The 14,079-nt window shown below is 44.9% G+C and overlaps 1 protein-coding gene across 2 annotated transcripts in view; it reads left to right on the forward strand.

Moving 5' to 3' along the window:
* Nucleotides 1-14,079, forward strand: part of map3k13 (mitogen-activated protein kinase kinase kinase 13) — a 40,117-nt gene that overhangs the window by 6,184 nt on the left and 19,854 nt on the right. The window contains exons 1-2 of one of the 2 annotated variants that reach the window (XM_084085226.1): nt 1,082-1,185; nt 3,319-3,383. The gene's annotated coding sequence lies outside the window, so the exon portion shown is untranslated. Of the gene's footprint in view, nt 1-1,081; nt 1,186-3,318; nt 3,384-14,079 lie in introns of those variants that run through there. The other variant, XM_084085225.1, reaches the window with a different exon arrangement.

Below are 14,079 nucleotides of genomic sequence, written 5' to 3' on the forward strand. Positions count from 1 at the left end.
GAGTGATTAGAACCAAGCCTAGTCCATACAAAGTTTTGTATGGACATTTTACTATAGAATCGTGAATAAAAAATGCTTGGGGAATCATATTGTGGGCTCAGACCTACCCTGTTTCATGAGGATATAACCAAAGAGAGAACATTAGTGTTGTTTATCCCTCAGTAGTTCTTCTTAAGCCAATCACAGAGGCTGAGAAAGGCCCTCGCCAATTGACAGTTTGCTTACATCGCACACGACACAAGTTTATTGCATAGATGACTTATAGACAGTTACTGAACCAGCAAATACTAGAGCATAGAAGATGTGCTTACCTTGCAGTTATCATGTGTATCTCTCCCTTCTTTGATTTATTATGCATTTTATAAATTATTTTTGTTCTAACCTGTCTTGCACTGCTCTGTTTTAGTTCCTTAAAGGAGTAGTTCACCCAAAGAAATTCATTATTTTCTATAAATTACACACCCCATGAAGCCTTGAATTCATGGAGATTTTTTTGTTTTTGACGCATTCCTGAGCCAATAATTTGATGACTGGAGTCTCAGGTAGGAGACACTAGGACACTCTTTGAGTCTCGTACCGGAGGCATTAGCATCTTTCTGCCGGTCATCAAATTATTGGCTCAGGAATGTGACAGAGACAAAGAAATCTCCAAGAATTCAAGGCTTCATGAGGTGTGTAATTGATAGAAAATAAGTAATTTTTGGTGTGAACTACTCCTTTAATGCTGGCATACCATTTTCATTTCCCTCTCTGGGATCAATAAATATTGTCTAATGTTTAATCTATACACCGGCACAGCCTGAAATGTACAGTAGAGGTAACTCGCGCCATGCATTATTTTGTTTACTGTACGTGTACGTTATTGCTTAAGCGTCAGCATGGATGTGCGTGACTGCTGTGCCGCGCGTTGGCAGATCGGAAAGGTAAACCACTGTGTGGCCGATGATGCTTTTTCTCTTATTTATGTGGGAGACACAGGAGCTGTCAGTGTTGCTGTTCCGCTGCTGGTGAAATAGTAATGAGTGTGTGTAACGGAGCTAGACCAGTGTGACTTACAAGCTGGAGAGGACAGGCCACATGCAACCCTGACCGTTGGTACAGTGTTGTCGGCCTGTGCTGTGTGTCAGTAATGACGGGGAATAAAGCTTTACCTACTACTGGAGTACGGATAACTGAGAGAATGAGGTGAGATCTCCCTTATTAAAAATTGTTGTTTGGCCTTGTTATCCCCATTCTATCACAATGTAAACACCAGTATGTCTTTGTATGGGGGTAGCAGACCGTGTCTACAAAAAAAGCCTACATTTTGAATGTGCAGATGACATATGGTTTGGAGGTCTGATTTGGTAATACATTCACAAATACTTATCTGCAATACTTTGTTTTAATGGGCATTGGGCTATATTTCCTCTTGACTCAAAGAGTACAGCGTGTATGAACTGTGCATTCGCTTGCCAGCGCCTATCCTATCATTTCTTTCTATATAATGGAGCAGCTCACTTAGCCCCTGGCCATTTCACATACCTCGAACAGTGCTCTCCCAGCAGCAATGGTGAAAGCCACGGCACAAGCTTTCTTCTTTGTTGTGTCTTTGTTGTGCAATTTCTCTATTCATGTTCAAAGATTGAAACTCATCAATTGCACAGGAGAACACACGCTTAAGGGAGTTGCTGTGTGCTTTTCCTAATGCTACGTGGCTTTGCCCGTTTCCACATGAGCACACAAGCTTGTGATCTCTTGACCTTTGGAATTTTTGGTTATAGAACAGAGATAGACAATCTTGCAAAGCAAACAGGTCTGATAGCTGAACTCCCTGCCTCTGTGTTTTGTCTCTCTTTCAACTTTGCTGGTCAATGTACAACTAGAATTCTAGTTCACGGGAACCCCCCCTGCTGTGTGCTTTTACAGGCATCATCATCATCAACAACAAAGTTATTATTTGTCTGTTGGAGAAGCCATTTTGGTTGATATAAGGGACTTGTTTATATTCTTTAGGATATCTTCATATTAGTTTTGGATTCATAAAGCTGGAGTTTTTAGGTTTTGGACAGAGCCAATGCTCAACCATGGCATTCTGATGTTTAGCCTAACATTGGTCCAGTCTGAGTCTGACCGACTTGTCCTCGGCCATCTGCGCCATGACTCATTTGAATGTAATTTCATGCCATTTATAGGGTGTGTTGAAAGGCCTCTGCTTTAGCCTCCTCTCCTGGACAACCCCCAGCTGGCTGGGGTCTGGTGGCCTGGAGGGCAGAGATTGGACAAAAACGTCACTCTTGTGCTCCCCCATCCCCCCCATCTGACTCCACGGACGCACTGTCTTGATGGAGAAGAAAGCATGCACGCACCTGCACTCCCATACACTCACCACCCTTCTTTGTCCCATTCCACACCCCAAATGTTTGGGTCCGTAATGAAAGGGGAAGGAGCATCTGTTCCCTGAGCCTTCGGCCCTCCCACTCAATCACAAGTCCTTTTTATTACACACACACACACACACACACACACACACACACACACACACACACACACACACACACACACACACACACACACACACACACACACACACACACACACACACACACACACACACACACACACACACACACACACACACACACACACACACACACACACACACACACACACACACACACACACACACACACACACACCCACCACTGATATCATATCTCATCAGTCACTACCTTCCCAGCCTCCTTTTTCAGATGCTCAGTCAATCTGTCATCTTCTCACTCTGTATGTATATACTGTATACATAATTAAAGGTGCTGTATGTGATATTTGTTGGTTAAAACAAAAGGTTTTTGTCATAAATCTTTGCTGTTGTTATACATTTTAAGCTCAGCGTTTCTCCAGCTCTTTAATAAACAGAACATTTTCAGGTGGGTCACCATTTTTTCCAATCAGGAGAGAAACCCCATTAATAAGCTCTGCTCATTTTCTGTTTCATCATTTCCAATTTCACTATTCTGTATCCTGTATGAGTTCCCTCTCCTTACTGGATTAAATTGGTATCCCAAATGTAAATGGTTGTTTTCTGTTTACTTAAGAGGTGGAGAGATGGGGAGACCCCTGTTACTGAACAAACATTCTATAGCAATGATTTATCTTGTAGCAGATTGTCATGCTGTGTGTGTGTGTGTGTGTGTGTGTGTGTGTGTGTGTGTGTGTGTGTGTGTGTGTGTGTGTGTGTGTGTGGGGCAATACACACACACTATATGTGGCTGGTGTGGCTATATGTGGCTGGTACACAGTGGCTATGTTTCTGAACTCTTTCTTTTGTTGATGCAGGTGAAGAGGTGTTGAGAATCTAGTCTGCTCCCTCATCACACCTGCAAGATGCTCCCCACAACCAGGTCAGTACAAAACACACACACACACACACACACACACCAGTGCAATGCAAACACGTGCACATGCATGCATGTGGGCTGTCTATGAATGCCATTTGCATTCATAGATCCTGAAAGCACAGTGCATGCGCACTGAGTTTTGACGTTGATTAACTGACCTTGTGACTCTGCTCTTTGGATCTGTGTGGTTAACCACTTAAGCCCTATATACTTCATTGCACAACAACAAATAGCGGAAATAGAAGATATACAAGCTGACACTGCCTCTGACCTTTTAATATTTCTCAGACATCCTTAACCTTGTCAATGGCTTAAACATTCCTCTATACAACTTTGCTGTAGACTGCTTTCTTATGCATGGTGTCCACTGTCCAGTGTATGGATATTGAAAGCTGGCTAATAGACCTTTCTCACGGCAACCATATTGAAATGAAATAGTAGGGTGAATACAGGTGTTACCAATGATACTTACTCATGTTGCATTCTATTTAGTGTAGCAGAGCCTTTTCAGTGAGGCAACATGCATGATATCAGCGCCCTGACTCTGTCCGACCTGAATGGAACACAACCTTAATTAGTATGGCAACACCTGTATATTCAGTACCTTGCTACCATATTTCATGTTAAAATGGCTGCTTTGATAAAGGTTTGTTAGAGCTACTTAATTTTTTAGTTATCACTAACATTGAATGCAGTGAGGTTCAATGCAAAGTCTATGGAGAGGACGACCGCTGCTTCACTGCGTTTGGGGGCTGAGCTGGCAAAAAGTGAACTGTCAAAGTTGAGAAAACCTCAACTTTGACGCTTTTGCACAGAGCGACAAGCCAATCAGTGCACTGTGCTCTGTGGAGTGCTCCTACGCGTGAGTAGGCATATACAGTTAAAGGGTAAGACCACTTTTGGGTTGTGTAGTTACCTTGCCATGATGTAACTCCAAAGGTGGGCAAGAAATCAAAAATAATTGCTCCATTGATTAGACATTGGTAATTCAAAATATGCTCCTCATTGACTTACATTGTACGGTAAAACAGCTCTCAAAGTCACTATTTTAGCACATAAATGAACCCAAACATAGCTGATTCAGACAATATGGAGCATCACCAAACCCAGTACTGTTTGTTTTTTTAATAAAAATGTCAACTTCCTGTTGATTTTACTATTTGAAGATCTGGATCCGGATCCGCCGATCCAGTCCGGGTTTTCTACTTATTAAAAATGGCAAAATCAACAGGAAGTTGACATTTTTATTTAAAAAAAAAAAACAGTACTGGGTTTGGTGATGTTCTATATTGTCTGAATCAACTTTGTTTGTGTTCGTTTTTGTCCTAAAAGAGTGACTTTGAGAGCAGTTTTACTGTACAATGTAAGTCAATCAGGAGCATATTTTGAATTATCAATTTCTAATCAATGGAGCAATTCTTTTTTATTTCTTGCCCACCTTTGGAGTTACATCATGGCAAGGTAACTACACAACCCAAACCTCTACCAAAGTGGTCTTGCCCTTTAACTCTACAAAAACGACTACTGTATGGAACTAGCTAATATCGATTACAAAGTTTTAAACCAGTAGTTGTAGGTGTGAAATTACTTAAAATGGAACTGAATGGCCAATTCATAGCCTAAAATGTATAAATCATTTACAAAAAAGCTGCCAGAGATGAGCATCGAGTGTCTGTAAACTCCCCAGCTGGGAGCACCTAATGGCTTTGATCCGTTCGGACCACCGGAGAGTGGGCCTAGACTGGTTCATATTAAACCAGTTGCTGATGCACAGGCATAGAGACAGCTAAAGTTGGAGTAGCAGTACTTGAAGTAGGCGGTTTGCCTAGCCAGTGCCATTTAAGTTGTTGGCTGTCAGGACCCTAAAAAGCTGTCATAGTATGTCATAAAGTATGTCATAGCGTTTCTATGACATACAGTGTAACATTTCGCATTTATTGCGCCCCTTATGGGCAGAAGTGAAAGTGTTTTTTGATATGCACTCTATAGAGAGAGATCCCTCAACATGCGATTCCAATTTGGGTTTGGGGGATTTTGTGTTCAGGATATATTGTGTAGGAAGAAATAGGCCCCTCTCACAAATCGTTTTGCCAAATTACCGGCAAACAGTAGGGATCAAGCCCCTGTTTCATTGTTACATGACTCACAAGATCATTTGTGCCTAATTTGGTGGGGAAAAAAATCTCGTTTCTGAAACAAGCAGTGACCTTTATAGCATTTGTGGCACCCCTTTTGGTCGAAGTGAAATTGCTTTTGGCTCTGTGTTCTGATCGAGGCCCTTCAATGTGTGTTCAATTCATATTTGAGATTGATCGGATGCTGCGTACATGATTTTTAAAGCATGACCAATAGAGTGGTAGCAAAAAGTCTGTTTTGAGGATAATGCAAAATGGCAGAAAATATATATTTTTTTGGCATGGCCGATGTGGGGAGTTATAATCTTACAGTTATAATTACCAATGTGTTGTTAATTTGTCCGTTCGCCTTCTCACCGCACACCAGAAGTGCAATTGTCTCCAAACTTTGCACAAATATATAAGTCATGAGTTGGGGACATTTAATAGGCTAGCTTTCATGCTTTTAAGTGTCGTAATGTTTCTTAAACTTTGATTAAAACTTTGATTTTGCACAGTAGGGGGCCGCCCTACTGCGCATGTGTGCACAAACAAAACCTCCATCTCTGTCCAATGAAACCGCCTCCCATCGCATGGGAGGCGTTGATTGCTTCCCATAGCCGTGTTTGGGGCGCTGATGTGGCGTAGGATAATAAATTACACTTACACATAAGGTCCTACTGCGCAGGTGTATGCCCGTGCACGCTCGCGCCTGTGTTATTTTCTGAGACACGTGCAACCCTGCATGAGTACATGATGAGTCACGGACAGAGAAGCACAGTCACAGACATACAGACAGATAGATAGACACACGCAGGGGTGAAAACATAATCTTCACCTCCCGGCCTGTTGGCCTGGTACCGATTACCGATCCGTTACAACAGGATTTTCTCCCATGCGAGGAAGCAGCCTGCCCTACTTACAGAGGGCTAGACGCCACTGCCAGGCACCAGCCCAAGCAACCTGCTGTTCCCAGCTCGTTCTGCTTTGAAATATCCCTCCCTCCATCCCTTACAAACACCTCACCCTCACTCCCCCCCTTCTCTTTCACTCCTCTCCTCTCCTGTCCCCTCCCCTCCTCGTGCTCTCTGCGTCAGGCGGTCTCCATTCATGAAAAGCATGACGTGAGCAGAGCAGCTTCTCTCCAGCTGCTGGTGACGCTGCTCATCCACTCGCAGAGTGTCCACTGCAGGACTCAGTTAAAGGAATGTGTCTATCCTCCACCAGCACCACCTTTTTCCCCCTGCATCTCTCTCTCTCTTGTCTCTTTTCCCATCTCATGTTCGCCACGGCCGTCCGTCAGTCTAGTTAGTATTTCTTCCCCAGCCCGCCGGTCGGGACATGGGGTTTATCTCCTCCCCGTCCAAATTGAGGAAGGACCATGCGTCTGAGCTGCATCTGCTGCTGTGAGTAATGTACTGGTGCAGTGCCGTCGACTTGGACACACACATAGTTTTGCGTGGGCGAATCTGTCTATGTGTGTGTCTGCGTACTTGCGTAGATGTGCATGCCTCTGTGTGCCTAAGTATTTGTTTCTGTTTCCGCGTGTGGCGTGTGCACATGTGTCTCCCTTTTTCGCATGTGTATGTGCTCAATCCCTCTGTGAGTCAGTTGGTTAACGTATGCTCAGTAGCATCCTGGGTACTGTGTATGTGATGTGTGTACATCTACCGGATGCCGCCGGTGTTGCAATTATGGGAGCGTGCCGAGCGGGTCCTGGCGCTGTGTGCGTACAGGAGCTATTTTGGGCTCCGGCAACAGCAGCTCTGCCAGTGATGCTTTCTGCTGGTGTTTGATGCAGTAGAGTTCTCTCGGTGCCCTCTGATGAAGGACAGGTTGTCGGGGGTAGGTAATGCTATATATACAGAGACCAGCAGACCCCCCCCCCCCACCTCCACCACCACCACCAGTTTGATGACATTAAAACACACAGTGCTGATATCCAGAGAGGACAGACTTTTCCATACGTAGCCTAACACGCAGCCCTGTGCTGAAATGAAGGATGATAGCCTACAGTACAATGTACAGAACAGGCTCTCTCTTCATGTCATAGTTTGCCTTTTGCCTTATTCATATTGTCTCCATTTCTCTCCTGGACATTTATTCTATCTCTCTCTTTGTCCTTTCTTCTCCATCAGACATATTTCTTTGCTTGTTAAGACAGATGTGTGTGTGTGTGTGTGTGTGTGTGTGTGTGTGTGTGTGTGTGTGTGTGTGTGTGTGTGTGTGTGTGTGTGTGTGTGTGTGTGTGTGTGTGTGTGTGTGTGTGTGTGTGTGTGTGTGTGTGTGTGTGTGTGTGTGTGTGTGTGTGTGTGTGTGTGTGTGTGTGTGTGTGTGTTTGTTAAGACAGAAGTGTGTGTGTGTTTGTGTGCGTGTGCGTGTGCGTGTGCGTGTGCGTGTGTGAGTGTGAGTGTGTGTGTCCTTGTTTATGTAACGGTGCAGGATGACTACAGCCAGCAGCCAGGCTTCAGAGGAGAGAGAGGAGCAATGATACACATCCACTCATTCTCCACCGAGCAGTGAACATTGGCTCCACATTTATATCAGTGAGCGTTGTCCTCCCTTTTCAGAGGGCTGGCCTTCTGCCTGAGCGCTGACAGAATTTCAACGTGATTTTTCTGAGAATCCAAATGGGGATGACATCCATCTTTGATTTCTTTCAAGGGGGAAAACAGAGCTAGCCCCCCACCCTGTATGTATTGATTTCCTGGCTTCCTTTTGGTCTTCAAATGAAAGAAAGAATGCGGTGCAACTCTCATTTCCTCTCCTCAAAACTTAACACCCCCTACCCCCACCCCTGTTGTCTTTTTATTGTACGTTTTCATTTTCGCATTGCCCACCATAAAAGTGGTGTCAGTCACGGCCAGCCTCCTGCAAGATGTGTGTTTGTCTGTTGTGTTTTTTTGTGTGGGCCTTGTCTCCGTCCCTCATTGTTGGCGAGCCGGGCAAGACGGCCCTATTAAAAGAGCACAAGGGGGATTGTTGTGGCAGCAGCTGCTATTCAGAGTGTGTTTTGTGTGTGTGTGTGCGTGTGTGCGTGTGGGGGGTGCTTGTCCTATCTTTGTGAGGACCAAATATCCTCGCTCACGCTATAGTATAAAAAGATGAGGAAACATCATGGACAGGTGAGGTCATTTTGTTAATTAATGCAGGCAACGGGAATCAGTCGAAAGTCCTCAGAATAGAAGTACAAAAATATGAAGTACAAAAATGTGTGTGTGTGTGTGTGTGTGTGTGTGTGTGTGTGTGTGTGTGTGTGTGTGTGTGTGTGTGTGTGTGTGTGTGTGTGTGTGTGTGTGTGTGTGTGTGTGTGTGTGTGTGTGTGTGTGTGTGTGCGAATGTGTGTGTGAATGTGTGTGTGTGTGTGCGAATGTGCATGTGTGTCTGTGCTGTCCCCTAGCCGCACGCGCAGGGCAGACGGGCCCAGTTCACATGGAGCCGGCTCCACTTGTGTCCTTTGTTGTCGCTCTGGGAGTGTTTCCCACCAGAGTTGTGTGGGTGCAGCCTGCAAACAGCCAATTCAACAGCAGCAAAGAAGCACCGGCTTCTATTCCAACTCTCCTCATTGTCCTTCTGTCACTGTCTCTCTCTCTCTCTTTCTCTCTCTCTCTCTCTCTCTCTCTCTCTCTCTCTCTCTTTCTCTCTCTTTCTCTCTCTCTCTCTTTTGCTCTCCCTGCTCTTGCTTCCTCTGTCCCTCATCGCATCTCGCTCAGACCACTCTCTCTCCACATCTCTCTCATTTCACAACCCCCTCTGTCAATGTCGTCCGTTTGTCTTTGCGGTCTATTCCCTCTTCCTGTATTATCAGTCTATTATATTTGTTAATTCCCTGCTTTCTCCTATATATCTGGCCTCCTACCACTCCTTGACCCCTGTGTGTCACTCTGTCTGTTTGCATTCATCATCATCATCTCTCTGTGGATGGATCTGCATAGTGAGTGCGTAAGTATAGAGCCCGTGGAGTGCTTTATCATCGAGCGTGACCGTGCACACAGATTGGGGCCGGGCAGAGGAGTAGGCCTTTGAGGGGACAGCGTGCGTGACAGTTGCAGATTATATAGTGCTTTTTTTTTGCTAACTCCCTGTCCTGCTGGATGCAGCCTCGCGGAGTTGCTGAAAGAATGAGACCGGGAGTGTGCGCGCGCGCGCGCGTGTGTGTGTGTGTGTGTGTGTGTGTGTGTGTGTGTGTGTGTGTCTGTGTGTGTCTGTGTGTGTGTGTGTGTGTGTGTGTCTGTGTGTGTGTGTGTGTGTGTGTGTGTGTGTGTGTGTGTGTGTGTGCGTGCGCGTGCGTGCGTGTGAGAGAGAGAGTCAGAGAGACGTGTCTGTTGTGCACGTGCTCTCTTCTTCACGTTTATAAGTGCGAAGAAGAGAGCGTGTGCGCCACTGACACGTCACACACACACACTTATTTATTATTCTCTCCAGTTCTGGCTGGTACCGGATGAGACTATTTCAGGCCTGTGTGTGTGTGGTATATCACTGTCACTGGCCATATTGATTGTTATGCATGCAGCAGTGTCTGAGTTTAAGTATGTCCTCACGCCTGCACATGTACTGACTAGTGTGTGTTTTCTTGCGATGTGTAAAGACTATTTGTTCCTTGACTGAAATTTCATTTTTAACTTGTTAATATGAGTCAAAAACTGGACCCAACTGGGTTTTACGCATTTGTACTTTCTCAGAGTTAAGTGAACCTTGAGGATTTCACTGTGTAAAGGCTAATTGAATTCACTGGCAGATCAGCCAACCAACAGTCAAAAAGTACCATTGTGCAGTTGAATCAACTGCAACATCTGAGTCTTGCATCTGTCTCACTTCCCTCTCTTGTCCAGTCCTCTATCTATCTGTCTGTCTGTCAGTGACAGCGCTCGAGCGATATCACACTCATTCACCTGACTACCACCCCCCCTCCCCGAGAAACCCAGCACTCAAAACAAACCATGCACGTTCCAGATGATTCCACCTGACACCTTCCCTATGGCTCCGACAAGCGGAGCAGTGCTCACTTTGACCTTGTTCTCTTTAGCCCAGCAGCACCCGTCTGAACACCAGGTAGGCAGGCTGCATTACTGCTCCTGTGGTCCGCACTCCCCTCCGGCGACCACCAGGTATTTTCGTCAGCTAGGTGAGTCCTGCACCAGCCAGGATCGGAATTCGGAGAGAGCGGGATTATAGCCTAAAACGTCAGCTGCGTGACGACTTTCGACAGATGCCTGAGCACTTTTGTGTTAATTTCTCCTTCTACATCTGTGCGCCCGGACAGACAGGGAGATTATTACTTTTGCCCACCTACAGTACAGCAACTAGCCCAGTCTGCCCTGGCAGAGCCTACGGGCCAGGGACTAAGAGATGAGGGAAAGCTTTGATTGTCCCACATTCTCTGCTGGTCATATTAGGTTTTCTGAACTTGAATGGTATTCAGGACATCTGTATGTTTAACTCTCCGGACTGGACTTGGTTATAACTAGTGTGGACTTTTTTTTTCTCTGCATGTTGATGCAGAGAAAGAAACAACAGTTACCAGAGAGTAACTCACTGTTTCACTGTGCGACCCAGAAAAACAAGAGAGTGCTAAATCAGGTGTACAGTCAGTCTATAGTCCAGATCACTGTGACTTACTTTGACTGTGCTGACCCCTGACTCACTAATGTTCCACCGTGCAGTTAGTCCAATGGCCTCCTCCACCCCGTTTGATTTTACTAGCCTTAACTTTCCCTTTATGACTTCCTCAAGGTGACCAATGGTAATGAGCTTGATTCTGTGCAGCCCTCGCGAGCCATTTCAGCAGCCATTATTCACTCCATGTGTCACCAAGGGAGAAAGTCTTGAAGTACGCAGGAGACAGGGAGATCAGCACTGGGATTTTGTCAAGCCTCTTTGAATGGGTAGAAAGCCCTTGAGGCTACCCTAGTGTTCTCGACAAAATCGCTCTCCACATGTGTAACATTGTCTGTCCTCCCTCTGGCTTGATCTGAAAAACTGACAGGTGGACAGGGTTTCCCAGCGGCTCTGTAGGCCAAAGTTATGCCTCCATCCTCTCTCTCTCTCTCTCTCTCTCTCTCTCTCTCTCTCTCCTGCATCTACACTGCACATTGTCCAAAATACAGTAGCATGCGCTGTTCTTTAAATAAAGTTAAAAATCATTTCACTATTCTTGTAAATATAAATGTCACTGTAGCAATAAATGGAACAATTTCTCGTATTTATCTTTAAGTCTCTTTATGTTGTGCTCTTTAAACTATTAAGAAACGTTTAAACTAGAAATGAAATTAATGAATCAATGTTGATCAACCGCATGGCCTATTTCTTGCCTTAATTGTACCAGAAACTTTGTTTTGGTGGGCTGTATTGGTTAGAATGGAGATCGCTTCCTGGTAGAGTTAGTGATAGCGATAGCTTGTGGTCATGGACATTGCTAAAGGATGAACAACCCAAGGGGGAGGAGATACTGCGAGAGACGACTAATGAAACACACCATAAATTGTGTGTGTGTGTGTGTGTGTGTGTGTGTGTGTGTGTGTGTGTGTGTGTGTGTGTGTGTGTGTGTGTGTGTGTGTGTGTGTGTGTGTGTGTGTGTGTGTGTGTGTGTGTGTGTGTGTGTGTGTGTGTGTGTGTGTCGGGGGATGATGACTGATAACAGAGTCAGGATGGATGCTGCGTTGACATGGTAACATGTGAATGATTGGGCTGGGATGGGGTCTAAATTGGGTCTTTGTTGCAGGAGCAACTGTTAACTAAAGACGGTCCCCCTTGTGGGGCCCAGCAGGGCTTCCCTTAATGAGGGCCAGACTGATGGGGACACAGATGCTGCTTGTGTGTGTGTGTGTGTGTGTGTGTGTGTTGGGTGGGTGTGTAGGGTGTGCTGGGGTGGGGGGGGGGGGGACTACAGTTGTATCTAAACTAAGGCCTTGGTTGCTTTATGAAGCCTCTTTGAAATTTGCTGAGTGGTACAGAACCTAACGGCCTTCCCCAGTGGATTTCTGGGAGGAGTGGGATTATTGGATCCTGCCAGACAAGATGTGTGTCCATTTGGCTTGTGTGTGCTCTCCTTTTTTTGTAATCAGATACTGTGTGTGTGTGTGTGTGTGTGTGTGTGTGTGTGTGTGTGTGTGTGTGTGTGTGTGTGTGTGTGTGTGTGTGTGTGTGTGTGTGTGTGTGTGTGTGTGTGTGTGTGTGTGTGTGTGTGTCTGTCTGTGTCTGTCTGTGTCTGTCTGTGTCTGTGTGGTGCGTGCGTGCGTGCGTGCGTGCGTGCGTGCGTGCGTGCGTTTGCATCTATCTTTTTCTTCCCTGACCTGATACACCACACAGCTGACACACGCACATACATGAATGATACAGTAATAGTACCAATAATATATTTTTGTGCCAGATCTAATATGTTATACTGTGTATTATTGTGGATTGGGATTGTGACAGCCCTTCGATGGAGATGCCAGTATACAGAGGAGATTTGGAGGGGGAGGGCAGAGTGTGTGTTTATGTACAGGCCTGCCTCTAGAGTCCTGTTGAAGGATTAAAGGATCAGCCCCTGATAATTCTCTTTCAAACACCCACACCACCCCCACCCCTGCACTGCCTCTCTCTCCCTTTTATACTCAATATCCAGTTTATTTTGGCCATTGTGTGTCTAAAGACTAGAGCCCGACTTTTTTAGTCCGATGCCGATCCCAATTTTGGAGAGTCCAAACCATCAATTACCGATATTGACCGTTATTTTGTCAAAAGGTGCAGCATATTTTATTATATTTGAAAAACTTGGATTTGATTATAGTTTCTATTTGACAACATTTGCTTTGCAACATGTTGAGAGCTTGTAGTTCTGCTATTTTTGAACATTGGTGCAAACATTTTCACCAAGAATTACAAGCCCAAAATATAGGGATGGAATTAAGATTGAAAGCGGTTAAAAATTGGGACACATTGGCTGCATAATTGCCGATGCAGATGTCGTCAAAAAAGTCACATAATGAGGCTAAATTATACTTAATACTTTAATTTATCATTTGACCACGTCATACGACAAAAACATAATTTTCCATTGTTAAAAACAAACCAAAATCTTTTTTTTATCATGCCGATCAACAAAGTATGAATTTGCAACTAGAAAGGTGCAATTTGGGGAAATTGTGTGGTTGCCTTGATCACACCGATGCAGTCGGGACCCGAGGAATCCACTGGGAGAAATTGAGTTTGAGGCCAAGCAACATGCGATTCAAATTCGGTGGTGATTGGATCCTGCATTCATGATATATGGCGTTTTGTTTTTAAGAAATAGGCCCCTCCCACTAATTTTGCAAGCCAATTACATTGTGACATCACCCCTGAGATCATGTGTAAGTACTTCGCAGGGGATTGATCCCCAAAAATCATGTTTTTGCAAAAAACGGTTAAATGTTTACTAGCATTTGTGGAGCTCCCTATGGGTGAAAGTGGAATTGCTTTTGGCGCTGCGTTGATTCTACCACCTTCGACATGTGATTCAAATTTGGGGTTGATTGGACGTTTCGAAGATTTTTGGATTGTTTTGTAAAATAGTAGCCTGGGATCCAGACTGCTTCGCTACATTCCGTGGATTTATTTTTCTC

Source organism: Gymnoscopelus microlampas (genome assembly GCF_963454915.1).
Source record: "Gymnoscopelus microlampas genome assembly, chromosome: 17".
NCBI lineage: Eukaryota > Metazoa > Chordata > Actinopteri > Myctophiformes > Myctophidae > Gymnoscopelus > Gymnoscopelus microlampas.